This window comes from Dasypus novemcinctus, chromosome 2 (assembly GCF_030445035.2).
Source record: "Dasypus novemcinctus isolate mDasNov1 chromosome 2, mDasNov1.1.hap2, whole genome shotgun sequence".
NCBI classification, from domain to species: Eukaryota; Metazoa; Chordata; class Mammalia; order Cingulata; family Dasypodidae; genus Dasypus; species Dasypus novemcinctus.
Genome location: NC_080674.1, coordinates 189,351,042 through 189,364,636, shown reverse-complemented (window position 1 = coordinate 189,364,636; position 13,595 = coordinate 189,351,042). Strand labels below are relative to the sequence as shown.

General features: G+C 42.5%; 1 long non-coding RNA gene across 1 annotated transcript; it reads left to right on the top strand.

The window, feature by feature from the left end:
- Nucleotides 1-2,015: 2,015 nt before the first annotated feature.
- LOC111764094 (uncharacterized) lies at nucleotides 2,016-11,774 on the top strand. Its single transcript, XR_002796788.3, has 4 exons — nucleotides 2,016-2,094; nucleotides 8,642-8,765; nucleotides 10,454-10,487; nucleotides 11,258-11,774. It is a non-coding gene; the product is annotated as an uncharacterized lncRNA (long non-coding RNA).
- The last annotated feature ends 1,821 nt before the right edge of the window (nucleotides 11,775-13,595 follow it).

The window sequence follows — 13,595 nt, the reverse complement described above, 5'->3', positions numbered from 1 at the left end:
ATGAAGAGACACAGAGTAATTTTGTTAATCAAGACGTACAATTTTTTATCATTGTAGAGATCTTATTAACATTTAAACTTATTTATTAATATAAGTGCTTATTTAATTTTTGGCCATTTGACTAGAGTTCTTTTAGACATTTTTATTTATTAATTCATATTGCCATCTGGAGGTATCAAAATATACACGGACATTGAACAAAAAGACAAGCACAAAACAATTACAACACACCAAAAGAAACATAAAGTTTACAATTTGACTCAATTTTACTTTTCTGGTATAGTTGTTTTTAAGTTCTCCATCATTTTACATCTTAGATTTTACTGCTTTTAAGATTTCTTTTGGAATCCATGTTGCCTGTAACATGCAAGCTTGTTCTCGGAAACACTTTTATTAGTAATGAGCAACCAGTTAGAATAACTTGAGCAGCATAAATGCAGTTAAGCTCTTATTTAGCAGTTTAGACAGACAGTTAACACACATTTTTTGGATTACTACTCTTGAACACTACACTGAGACTTTAAGTTCAGGAGTAAACTATTGATTCAAAACCGAAAATTCCTTTTAACAACTTGATAAAAATTTTGTACTAATTTTATTAATTTGGCTAAATAGGCCCAATCAGAATCAGTATGGAAACAAAACAGAACACCAATGTTGCCATATTTTCCTCCTCTTCCAGCTGCTTAATTCTATCAGCCCCCACAGCCATATCATCATGTAGGCAGTAGGGGATTTGCACAGTTGCTGCCAGAATATTTTATCTTAATCAACACTTTAACACAGAGTTTTCTTACAAGCATGATTTTACTAACAAGGGCCTAATTCAGCACTTTTGCTTGCACAGGACATTGTACTTGTGACTGAACCTTTCCTTGCACAAGTGGCTCCACATGATTTCCCTCCGTTCTAGCCTTCAAGATGCCCTGTTATAAAGCTGACAACCTTGGCTGAGCATCTCCAGGTATGGGAGGAGGAGGTGTCAGCCGAGGGGAAAGTGACTTTCTAAAGTCAATTAATGAAGGAGCTGAAGGCAAAACAACTTGAGATTTAGTATCAAAACAGACTTAATAATAGTCCAGGTGGGCCAAATAGTAACAGAGAGTGGAATACCTTGCACGTGTAATATTTTTAACTCTTTTTCCTACTCTTTCCTAATCTTCTAATTCTAAACTTCCTATTGCTGGGAACTATGAGCAATATTTTTCTATAATCTGTAGGAGTTCTAAACTATGAGACTCACTGGCCTCGGCTCCTCTTGCCTTGAGGAGTTGTTTTAGGAGACAGACATACGGGGGAACTGTCTCCGTTTCCCCTCGTACCCCTGCTAGAATGCCCGAGAGTGTCCTCACTCACCGAGGACTCGGAAGCCTGCTAAACCACTCGGGGCTCGGTGCTGTGACAACACCTTTAGTTTCACTCGAAGCGATTCTTCTTCCCCTCGAGTCCCTGTTCTTCGGGTGCCAGCTGCTGGGACCAGCTCAGCAATCGGTTTGCACGAAGTGAAGGCGACACAGAACTGAAGGAATAGAAGGACAGAAAGAAAGACAGAAGAGAGAAAATAAAGATGGGACCAGGGGACTCAACAGTTTCTGGAACTGAGAGCCTCGACCCTAGTTTCCACATCGTATTTATGAGAAATTACAAAGCAGTAGTTATTAATGTTTATTTTCAAGGCTGCTTGTTATTAAAGCTGTAGCACCAGCCATGCTAGGGAGCAGGCCATGACAAAGTTCAAATGTCTCCACATGCAAACAGTTTTCATGCTGACCAGACAGCGTTCTGTCTAGTCAAGGCTGGTGTTCCTAAGCCCACGCTTGTTATCTGTATTATGGAAACATTTCAACTTCAAGCCAGGTTCCCACATTCAAATTCAAGCTATTTTCCCACACTGGCGGGCAGGAGCAGGAGGGAGGGTAGAAGATAAGACAAGTATGTTCCCAGCAACACTCTTTCTGACGGACTACGTAAGAGGAGGTCATCGGTGTACTGAAGGATGGTGTTGGGTTGGGCTGAAAAGTTTTGCAGTTCTTGGGCTAGAGCTTGACCAAAGAGGTGGGAGATTTTCTAAAGCCCAGAGGGAGGACTGTCCAGGTAAGCTGTGCTGAATGGTTAGTGTCTGGATCAGTCCAGGAGAATGCAAAAAGTTCTTGGGATCTGGGATGTAATGGGATGGTAAAGAAAGAGTTCTTGAGGTCTAGGACTGAGAAATGGGTGGTGTCTGGGGGAATGAGGGAAAGGCGGGTATAAGGTTTGGATGCTACTGGGTGAACAGGAATGGTTGCAGCATTTATTTCCCTGGGGTCTTGAAGTAGGCGGTAGGTACCATTTGATTTCTTAACAAGTAGATTGGGTGTGTTGTATGAGGAATGAGTTCTTTTCTGGAGGTTTTGGGATAAGAGCTTTCCAGTGATGGGTTTCAAGCTGTGTAAATGGGTGGGGGAGACGGGGATTGGGGTATGGCAACAAAGGAGGATGAGGTTTTGACTCTTATAGGCACAGGGATATGATGCCGGGCTATTGAGGGGTGGTCTGTGTCCCAAACAGAGGGTTAACTTGAAAGCTCGGGTCTGGTTCCTCAGGGGCGGGTTGTAAGGGGTGGAGTAGAGGGAGAAGGGTGCTGGCAGGTGGCAGTGTGCATGAGGGGTGAAGAGATAGAGGCGTGGAGGGAGGGTAGGATGTCCTGGCCCAGGAGGTGGATGGGGCGGATGAGGTGTAGTTTTCAAAGAGGCCTGAGAGTGGGGGTTTGTCTGGGGGTGAAGAAGGAACCCTCTACCCCCATGACCTGTATGGTGCTTGTGTAAGTGGGCCCAGCGAAGGCAGTGAGGGTGGAGTAGGTGGCCCCAGTGTCCAACAGGAGAGATAAGAATTTACCCACAACAGTGTTCCCTGAGGCTCTTGTCCACAGATGGTAGGGGCCGATGAATGCCTCGTCAACCAGCCTGAGGAGCTCGGCCGCCCAGGAGGCCTGGGAGGGTATCGGCAAGCCTGGAGAGGCTCAGGGACAGCCCTTCTTCCAATGGCCTGGTTGGTTGCAAAGGGGCCGTGGCCTGCTCAGGGGTTGAGGACTGGGGCATTGTTTGGCCCAATGGCCAGTACCACTGCAGTAGAAACAAGGTCCCAGGGGAAAGTGGGATCGGGTGTCCGGTTTTAACGTGGGGCCAGAGAGAGCGGCAGCTAGCATTGGATATTCGGCCTGGTCTCTAGCATGCTTCTCCCTTTCCACTTCAGCTGGGTTCAGAATATTTTGAATGCTGCTGTCATTAGGTCTTGTTGGGGTGTGAGGGGCCCTTCGTGAAATTGTTTGAGTTTCTCGGATGTCTGGGAAGGACTGAGTTTAACTAAAGTTGCCCTTCTGGGCTTTTGGGTGTTAAATGAGTATGGGCCAGGAGAGTTTCTGTAAGCCTAGCCTTGAACTGGGCTGGGATTTCAGTAGGGTCTTGGAAAACTTCTTTTAGTTTGTCAAAGTTTACAGCTTTCAAGGAAGCCTTTTCCAAGCCTCCTAGGATGCAATCCTGCCACACCATGCAGCCAAAGTACAAATTGATGACAGCTCATAGTAACCTCTGTATGGGACCCTGAATTCCAATGAAACCTGTGTAAAAGGGAAGGAGGGGACATGCAGAGCTAAGGGCTAGAGACCACAGGGTTACATGTCTCCTAAAAGGGATGAGGAAATGCACGACCAAACCGGCCAATTATAATAAGCTCAGGGAAATTACTTAGAGGCAGAACAAAAAATCCTGACTCTAGAAAAGGACAGATCCTCCTAGAAACTCATTTTATTAGCCAGCCTGCCTGAGATATTTGTAAAAAGCTACAAAAACTTTTCCTGTGTCCCCAAACTTCCATTAACTCCCTTTAAAAGACAGCCTCCAGTTTTCAACAATCAAAACTGTACCACCAAGAAAAAGCGGGTAGGAGGGGCAGGCAAAAGGCCCAGGGATAAACTCACCTTTTAGCAGTTGCCCTGAAAGGCACCCTGTCCCTTTAAGACCACCCCAATTCTGGCTTCCATTTCAGCAGCAATCTGCTTCAAGAGGCAGGCCCCCAACCCAGGCTGCCTTGCCCCAGGGCGGGAGAGCAGGGGCCTGGGTCCGTCAGGGCTCCCTGGACAACGGCAAGCCATCAGCCTGGAGGAGCCTCAGCCCTTGAGGTGGCAGGGAAGAGCAGTAGTTTCTTAACTGGCATAGAAGTCACTTGCCCAGTGCTGACCTGCCACTCCAAACCCCTCTCATCTCAGTCCTGCCTGATGCAGGGACTAAATGGGAATCTAGATCTAGGCCAGTTACAGGGTTACCTCAGGGAAGAAGCTGTTACAGCCCCCTCCCCTGAGGATTCTAACCCTTACGAAGAGAGGAAGCTAATGAAAATGCAGCCCCAATTCCTGTCTCGTCGGGGGTGAGGCTTCCCTGAGCCTGCCAGGTCCCTGCCTAGCAGCTGCCCAGAGATTTTCCCGGAGGAGCAAAGCTGGGAGTTTCAGGACGAGGTCTCTGCCATGGGCGAACACTGGAGCTTAGTAAGAAGGTGGTTCTAAAATTGGGTCTTTCTCCATGATAACTAAGTGTGTAAAATTCTTTCTTTTGTTCTAATCATGCTGACTTTAATTTTGTCAGTCTGTTCATGTCTAAGAGCTGGTAAACTGGCTATGGGGTTCACCTGATAAAATTAGATAACAGTGAAAAGTAAACTAAAAACTTTAAATTTCAATTCTATCTGGCAATTGGATTTAAGGGATAAAAGAAAACACATGGAATTAGTTCAACTGTTGGAAAAGTGGGAAAACTCAACAGCATTACTGTTACTAATAAAAGTTTTAATTGCTTAGCTAATGAAAGTTCCCAGTTTGTGTATGTGTCTATGTTTTTTAACACTTGCATATTTTTATGTGACAGGGTTGCAGTGGGCACTAATGCATGTTTAATTATGCCTTCAGAACTAGGGAATTCCTAGTTTGCTTTTAAGCAAAAATAAAATAAGAACTGTAACCAAGAGACAAGACGTAACTATTATATAGAGGACTTCATGCCATAAAAGAGCAAAAGAAAAACATTTGAAATTGTTATTTAGCCTAGGCTTGCTATTATGATGGCAACTCTAAACTGAGTTTGCCTTTACTTGTGGGTGTTTCAGAACTGGCTGCACCTTTGTAATGGTAACTATTCTTCCCTGTTTGAATCCATAGAAACTTCCATTCCCCCATGGTTCAGTTAAGACACTCCTGTCTGTCAACCCTCCACTGGTGTTAATAACGCTATTAACACTTAATAACTATCTCAGTGTGAACTCTAATTTACCTACTCAGGGAAAGAGCCCAGAGGGACCCCACAGTACAGGTTAAAATAATAAAAAATACCCTTCAAAGAGATCTTTTACATATAATGCTAATTTACAGTTTAAACTTTCCTTGTACAAGAATGAGAACTATGGGTAACATTAGTGAGTTGTGTGTTTCTGTGTCTAACTCTGTATTTTTGTCTGCTTATTTGCTCAGTGTATATTTTCACATCTCAGTATGGCATTATCAAAATAACAAAAATCCTTAAAAGAGCTCTATTCAAATTGCTAAAAGTAATGTAAGTGCTTATATGTATATGAATATTTCTGAAGCCCAAATCAGAAAAGCTAAGCAGGACAGAAAGTTTATATAGAAACCTGAATATAAAAACTACTGGGGGCGGCGGACTTGGCCCAGTGGTTAGGGTGTCCGTCTACCACATGGGAGGTCTGTGGTTCAAACCCCAGGCCTCCTTGACAAAGAAGACGCAGCAAATAGACACAGAGAACAGACAACCCGGGTGGGGGGGTGGGGGGAGGGGAGAGAAATAAATAAATAAATCTTAAAAAAAAAAAACAACTACTGGGGAGAGCAGATGTGGATCAGGCTGTTGAGCTCTGAGCGTCTGCTTCCCACACATCCCAGGTTTGGTTCCTGTGCCTCCTAAAAACAAAAACAAGCAAACAAAAAGGAAAAAACCAATTCAGGGGAACTGATGGGAAAAAAACAAACAAATAAAAAGAAACAAAACTATTGGGAAGAGAAGAAAGTTTTTCCTAATGCAGGTTTAGCTGAGCTGGGTGTAACAAGATAAGAAGATGCAAGTTTAGCTTAAAAATCTTATCTACTAGACCAGAAATTTAAGAGTCATAGCCTGTCCTGTTATTTCCTAATTTAAACCTTTTAACAGGCTTAAAGTAAGAGAATAATCCAATCGTCAAATTTCAGTAAAAAGTCTTTAAAAGCTCTGAAACTATTTTCTAAATTATGATTAAAACAAATTAAATAATTATAGTGTGTTTCAGAACCTGGCAATCAGTATACTTTTGAAGTTATTCACAATTTTGGAATTTTTATAATATACCTCACTGAAGTACTGATAAAATAGTAAACTAAGGAAAGCATATATTTCTGAAAACTATTTCTTATGAGCTATCAATATTCTGGTATTGCATGCTAGCAAGTATTTAAGATGAAGTAAAGTTATGTTTGCAGGTAATCAAATTAAGTCCTTACTCTGGCAGATTTGTTTAATTTTGCTAGTAATTATATGTTGTAAGAAGTTTGCTTGGAGGCCAGTTTCCAAAACCATTTTGGTAACTTGAGTATACAAGGTACATAAATGTTGTTTCTTTTTTATTTAGAAAAACAAAAGTAATTTTGTCCTAAAATAAAACTGGTTATTAAGAAAAAATAAGAATGTAGAATGAAACCTGAATGAACACAGTAAGATTGCAGAAAAGAAATCTTTGTGGTCAAAGTTGGGTAAAATTTAATAGGTCTATCTATAAAGTTTTAAAAGCCTTAGTATCAAATAGTGTATTGCTACAAAACCAAAATTTGGTTCTTTCTCTCTGTTAAAGTAACAAAGTTTCTTAAATCATTCATTGATTTTAGTGGAAGGTTATAACAAATTTTCTCCTGACTAATCAGCATATAAAGTAGAAAGTCTGTTTTATCAAAATAGCTCCTTGATATCTTTGTTTTATCCTTAGCTATAGAAAAAAAAGTTTTCTCACTTTAGAAAACACAACCTAGTGCCTTTTTTTTTTTTTTTTCACATTTGCTGGTCATTTTATTTAATATTTTCACCTTAAAGGCAAGACCAAAATCAAAACCTCTGAACTTACGTTTTCAACCTGAAAGAATAAAAAATGGTTGTAGTTTAAAATAGTATCAATAAAGCAAATATTCTTATGAGTATTAATGGATGATACTGAAACAGAATAAAGCATAAACATCTTTTGTTCTTAATTTGAAGTTGCCAGTGAAATGAATTACAAATATTTATTTGGAAAGATGCTACTATGAAGGCTGTACACTCAAATATTGATAACAACTCTTTAAAATTAAGTTTTTGGACTATCTAGAAAATGGGTTTAATTGGAACCTGCAGGCAGATTTATCATATTCACTAACAATGATTTTTTTTTATTAAGTAGGTTTCCTTTTTACTTTCTTGACAAAGTCTATTTTTTTTCCCCTCTCCCCTTCCTCCGCCCCCCACCCTGGTTGTCTGTTCTCTGTGTCTATTTGCTGCTTCTTCTTTGTCCGCTTCTGTTGTTGTCAGCGGCATGGGAATCTGTGTTTCTTTTTGTTGCGTCATCTTGCTGTGTCAGCTCTCCGTGTGTGCCGCGTCATTCCTGGGCAGGTTGCACTTCCTTTCGCGCTGGGCGCTCTCCTTACGGGGCGCACTCCTTGAGTGTGGGGCTCCCCTACGCAGGGGGACACCCCTGCTTGGCAGGGCACTCCTTGCGTGCATCAGCACTGCGCATGGGCCAGCTCCACATGGGTCAAGGAGACCCAGGGTTTGAACCACGGACCTCCCATGTGGTAGAGGGATCCCCTAACCACTGGGCCAAGTCTGCCGTCCAACAATGATTTTTAAAAGTCTTAGAAGGCCACTGTTTTAATATGCATTGAGGGAGTGGGCTGGTGACAGAACTGTGACCCCTAGGCAGAGGGAGGACAAGCTAACCAATAGGATAAGAGATTTTCAAGCCATTGCTCTAATTAATAATCAGCCAAGGAGTACAGGTGGCTCAAGAGATCAGGCGCATCCCTCCCAGATGGGAGGCCCCTTGTTTGGTTTCCAGTACCTCCTAAAAAAAAAAGATGAGCAGACAGCGAGTGCAAACAATGAGGGGGGCAGAAACAAATACATAAAAATAAGTAAATCTTAAAAAAAAAAAAAACCCAGCCAATCTGAAGTCTCCCAGTTAGCATACCTTATTAACATAAAATGCTAATCTAGCTTCAATAATCAGCCAATCCAACACCTCCTAGTTACCATACCCTATTAACATAAAACGCTAATCTAGCTTCCAAACCTTAGCCAATGCTCCCACGCGGAACCCAATGACAAACCAATTAGAGCATCGCAACTTAAGGCTCCATCTCCAGGTGGCTGCACAGTGACCCTATATCTAGCACAGCCCAAAGCCCTCGGTGCACTTCCATCTTCGCCCTGGTCACCCAAGCTGTAACCCTGAGCTGTGGTGCGCTTCTGTCACCCTGGCCAGGCATGAGCTATAACACTGAGGGTGCTTCCATCTGAGCCCTGGCCTCCTGAGCTGTGACACTGAAAAGCAATTAAATAATTGTCTGGGTGCTGCATTGAGGTTTCATTTCTTCATTTTGAAGTCTGTCTGAACTGAGGAACAAAAGCAGTGGTAAAATTTGGCGATTACTTTTGGTGCCGTGACTAGGATCTACATGACCAATATCAGCACAACTAATCCCTGCAACACCACAAGATCCTGGTCAGGTGAGTCCACTCCTTGTCCTCACATCTCAGGTGCACCCTTCCTTCTGCCAGCTCAGAAGTGGTGGGTCAGTGGGGGTAGAGAAGTGCACACCTCTCTACGTTGTGTTTTCCTAAAGCACCTTCGGTTCTGGGCAGGGACGCCCACCTGGCAACCTACACTTGGTGTTCTAAGTTTTTGGCTTCCAAGGTCTTTGGCCTCTAAGGTCGTTAGACTCCTAGGTCATCTGGATGGGACAAGGAGAGTCCATCCCCTGGAATCCCCGTCAGTTGCATTCTCATACACTGAAAAACTTTAACTTGTCTGACTTGAAACACAAATGGATAATATTCTTGTGTAATGTCAAATGGCCTCAATACAAACTAGAATTCGAAGAACAATGGCTGGTTAATGGGACTTTCAACTGTAACACCATTTTACAGCTCAATCCTTTTTGCAAAAGAGAGGGGAAGTGGACAGAGATCCCCTATATCACCTTTTATGCTACTTTCCCAGGACCCCAAGAAGAGAGGGATGCAGGGCCTCCTAAGCAGGATATCCATGAACCACCCTCCCCCCCCAAAGAAAAAGGGATCCCTCCCCAGTTTCATGCTTCTGTTGGTGTGCCTTAACACTTTTTGTGTTTGTCTCTGTTTGTTCAGTGTCAGTGTATATTTTGATATTAAATTGACAAATGAAAATTCTTAAAAGAGCTCTTCAAATGACCAAAAATTAAATAAGCACTTATTTATTGGTAAGTCAGTATGGATATATTTTAAATGATGAAAAGAAATTATAAGTTTTGACTAATGAAATTACTACAAACCTCTTCATTTAAAAAAATTGTTTTTGCCTAAATTGAAATGAACTATAGTCTATGTAGTTATGGATAGTTATAAGAAGTTTGTAGAAGTGTTGTTTAAACTGAAACATTTAAATGGCTAACCCCAGGAAGTCATTATTAAACAGAAACTGAACTGATGCCAGTAACATCGTCACGGTAAAGATATAGATGTAAAATCAAAGCACTGAAAAGTTAAGTTCATTTAATATGTTACACATTGCACTGGAAGTGTTAAAAAAAAAAAAATGTATCAAAATCCAAAGAGATGGACTTTAGCACTGTCAAACCCTCTTGTACCAGACCTTCAATACACTGCATTTTGCTTCTCCATTTGAGTTACTGGCTAGGTTGGTCGCCAACCCCTAAAACAATAAAGGTATCTACTGCATCTCTGTTTGTGCTCCTGAAGTGGATGAAGACTATGCTGCAGTTTTGGCCTCTTGCAGCGGCCAGTGATGGCTCAAAATGGTCAGATATACAATGGATATCGCCTCCAGACTGGCACTGTTTCAAGGTGCCAAAGGGCACTATGCACCAAGCTGGTGGAATACTGGAAACTACCTTCCTAGCTTAGCTTCTCTTTAGGGTCAACAGGGCTGCAGCATGCTCACTGTGTGAAGGGCATACCAAGAGGAGCAGTGATTACCAAAATAATGTTAAGTAGAACTTAAACACAATTGGCATTATGACCTGCTCCCATGGAGAAGATAACATGTATGGTAATGCAAACCTCGAGTTCAGATCTATTACATGCAATTAAAAAAAAATGCATTAATCAGTGCATTGATTAGTCTTAAGTACTGTACCTGTATTTCTCCTATTCTAGATACATGCCTGATGATAACAGTGATATCTTTTCTATTCTAGATCATATGCAGAGGGACACTGAACATGTTAAAAGGTATTGGTAAACTTCATTTTCTAAGTAGTTAATGAAAGGCATGCTTAACCCATGTCCCCCTCCTAGCCCTTATTCCAGAACCTGTCCCACTCCTACCCTGGGGAGAACTGGTAAGTCCACATGTCATCCTACCAGGTCTAAGCCTTCTCCCACCAGGAAGGAAACAGCAAATGAAGCAGCTAGGACCCACTTCAGCTCAGCCCCTTTGAGATGGTCCATGGATAACCTATCCTTACCCAGGACCTGGGAACCAGGTTCTGAAAAAAACCTGGCATAAAAACGAGCTTCCCTCTCAATTACAGCCAAAATGGAAGGAACCTCACTCTGTAGTTCCGATCAATCCCATAGCTATCAAAGTTAAAGGGACTGCCAGCAGGGTGCACTAATCCTGAGTGAAGCCAGCTGTCCAAAGAAGTGCCAGCTCACCAAAAGCCCTGACGAGACACCCAAGTGCCTGAAATACCTCTTCAAGAAACAAAGTCTATGTCAAAGCCAGCTGTTCCCTCTAACTCTAACCCAAATGCCTACTGCTATGGGGAGGGTAAACCAGACACCTCTTAAGAAACCTGTCTGCTTTCATTTCCTATTTTCTCCCTATGTAAATCACCCTAAAATAGTCTGAAATAGCATTCAAAATCTGCAAAAGAAAGCCCACCAACTTCAGGAAGATACAGCCTTTATAGGCACCTGGCCTCTTCTACTCTTGCGTTCTAGTATCCTTTAGTGAAACCCTATATCCTTAAAATTCTAATTAAGTTTATTTCTTTCAGAATCACCATCTTCTTCGCCATACGGGGATTTCATCCAGCTTCACCCAGGATGCCAGATTCATCTTCTTCCAACTGCAATAGAATAACAAGAGGATTTTTACACCTTGTCAGGTAGGGCCTATGGTCCCTAACCAGCATAAAGTACTTACAGAAGAATGACCATCATCCTTCAGCACCCCTTTAAGAATAAAGGAATAAACTTTCTTAGAGGGGAGTTGAGGCAGACTAGATTAGGAATCAATAGATGGATCTGGAACCTGGCAAAAAAACCTGCTGCCATTAAACATGCAGATTCCCAGCAAGATTTCTGCCAGGAGAACCTTGAGAATCCCTGTTCAGACTACGATTTCCTCCAACAGTCAAGAGAAGCCCTGAATATCCTCCAGGGGCCTTATCATTGGGCCACCCAGGAGGAGGGGAATGATGGGTGGGATAACCAATTAAAACAGCAACAACTGGGACTCCTCCCCCAACATTAGCAAAAGGCAGAATAATGGTTTCAAAAACAAGCACGGCGGCGGACTTGGCCCAGTGGTTAGGGCGTCTGTCTACCACATGGGAGGTCTGCGGTTCAAACCCCGGGCCTCCTTGACCCGTGTGGAGCTGGCCCATGCGCAGTGCTGATGCGTGCAAGGAGTGCCATGCCACGCAGGGGTGTCCCCCGCATAGGGGAGCCCCACGCGCAAGGAGTGCGCCCCGTAAGGAGAGCCGCCCAGTGCGAAAGAAAGTGCAGCCTACCCAGGAATGGCGCCGCACACACGGAGAGCTGACACAAGATGACGCAACAAAAAAAAGAAACACAGATTCCCTGCTGCTGACAACAACAGAAGTGAACAAAGAAGATACAGCAAATAGACACAGAGAAGAGACAACCGGGGTGGGGAGGGGGGTGAAGGGGAGAGAAATAAATAAATAAATCTTTAAAATAAACCACCTTTGTTGTAAAAAAAAAAAAACAAGCACAAAATCCAAATGACCTGTTCTTGCCTTTTCTCCCCCTGCCTGGAGCAGCACGCAAGTAAACCTGGGCATTTGTAATTGTAATCTGTGAATCAGCCCTCTTTATCTCTTTTCAGCCCCCTCCTCTCTACCTGGGACCCATAGTCTGTTATTTTCTCCCATTTCTCTTTGTGCATTGTAGGAGAGAAATACTATTTAATATTAATAGTTCAGGAAAAATCCAGAACAGAATCCAAGAAGCAAAGCAAAACGCTGAAAAGTGGAAGCGAGAGGACAATTTCAAACCTCTTCTCCAGGAATGGATCCTACCTATCTTCTCCCCACTTATGACTCCCCTAATAATCATCCTGCTCTTTCTCCTCTTTGTCCCATCTCCCATAAGAGAAAAAGCAGGGAATGAGAAAGCGGGCTGGTGACCTAACTGTGACCCCAAGGCAGAGGAAGGAAGAGTCAACCAATAGGGTAAGAGATTTTCAAGCCCTTGCCCTAATTAATAATCAGCCAATCTGATGCCTCCCAGATAGCATACCCTATTAACATAAAATGCTAATCAAGCTTCCAAACTCTAGCCAATGCTCCCATGTGGAACCCAATGACAAACCAATGAGCGCATCTCAACTTAAGGCTCCACCCCCAGGGCGGCTGCACAGTGACCCTATATCTAGCACAGCCCCAAAGCCTGTGCATTTCCAACTGCACCCTGGTCACGTGAGCTGTGACACTGAATTGTAATTAAATAAATGTCTGGTTGCTGCATTGAGGTCACATTTCTTCATTCTGAAGTCTGTGTGAACTGAGGAACAAAAGCAATGATAAAATTTGGCGATAACATATATTAGTTTTAAAATTATCTCCCTTTAGTGTTTTCAATTGTCACATTGCTATAAAACAAAAGAACCAAATAATTTAAAATGATCACTGATACAATTTAGACAAAAATTGTGTCAGTACTTTTAATGTTGTGTACATCAAATTATAGTAAGAAGACAACTATAAACAAGATGCAGTCACTATTTTCATTAACAGCACAAGAGCTACAGTAAACCAAGTTTATATTCAACCATCAAGTGTGGTTCCCCCATTGTTTCACTTTGTGATGGATCATTAGGAATATCAAATCCAATAGTCTCATCACTACCCCTCAAAATATCCAGTGAAAAGTTTGTGTGTGGAAGAAATGGAAGCCACTGAGCCTGCTGCACTGCCTTGAAGACCATCTGTAAGCTCTTTTTAAAGATTTATTTATTTTTTATTTATTTCTCCACCACCACCCCCACCACCCCCGTAATCTGCTCTCTATGTTCATTCACTGTGTGTTCTTCTGTGTCCACCTGCATTCTTGTCAGTGGCACCGGGAATCTGTGTCTCTTTTTGTTGC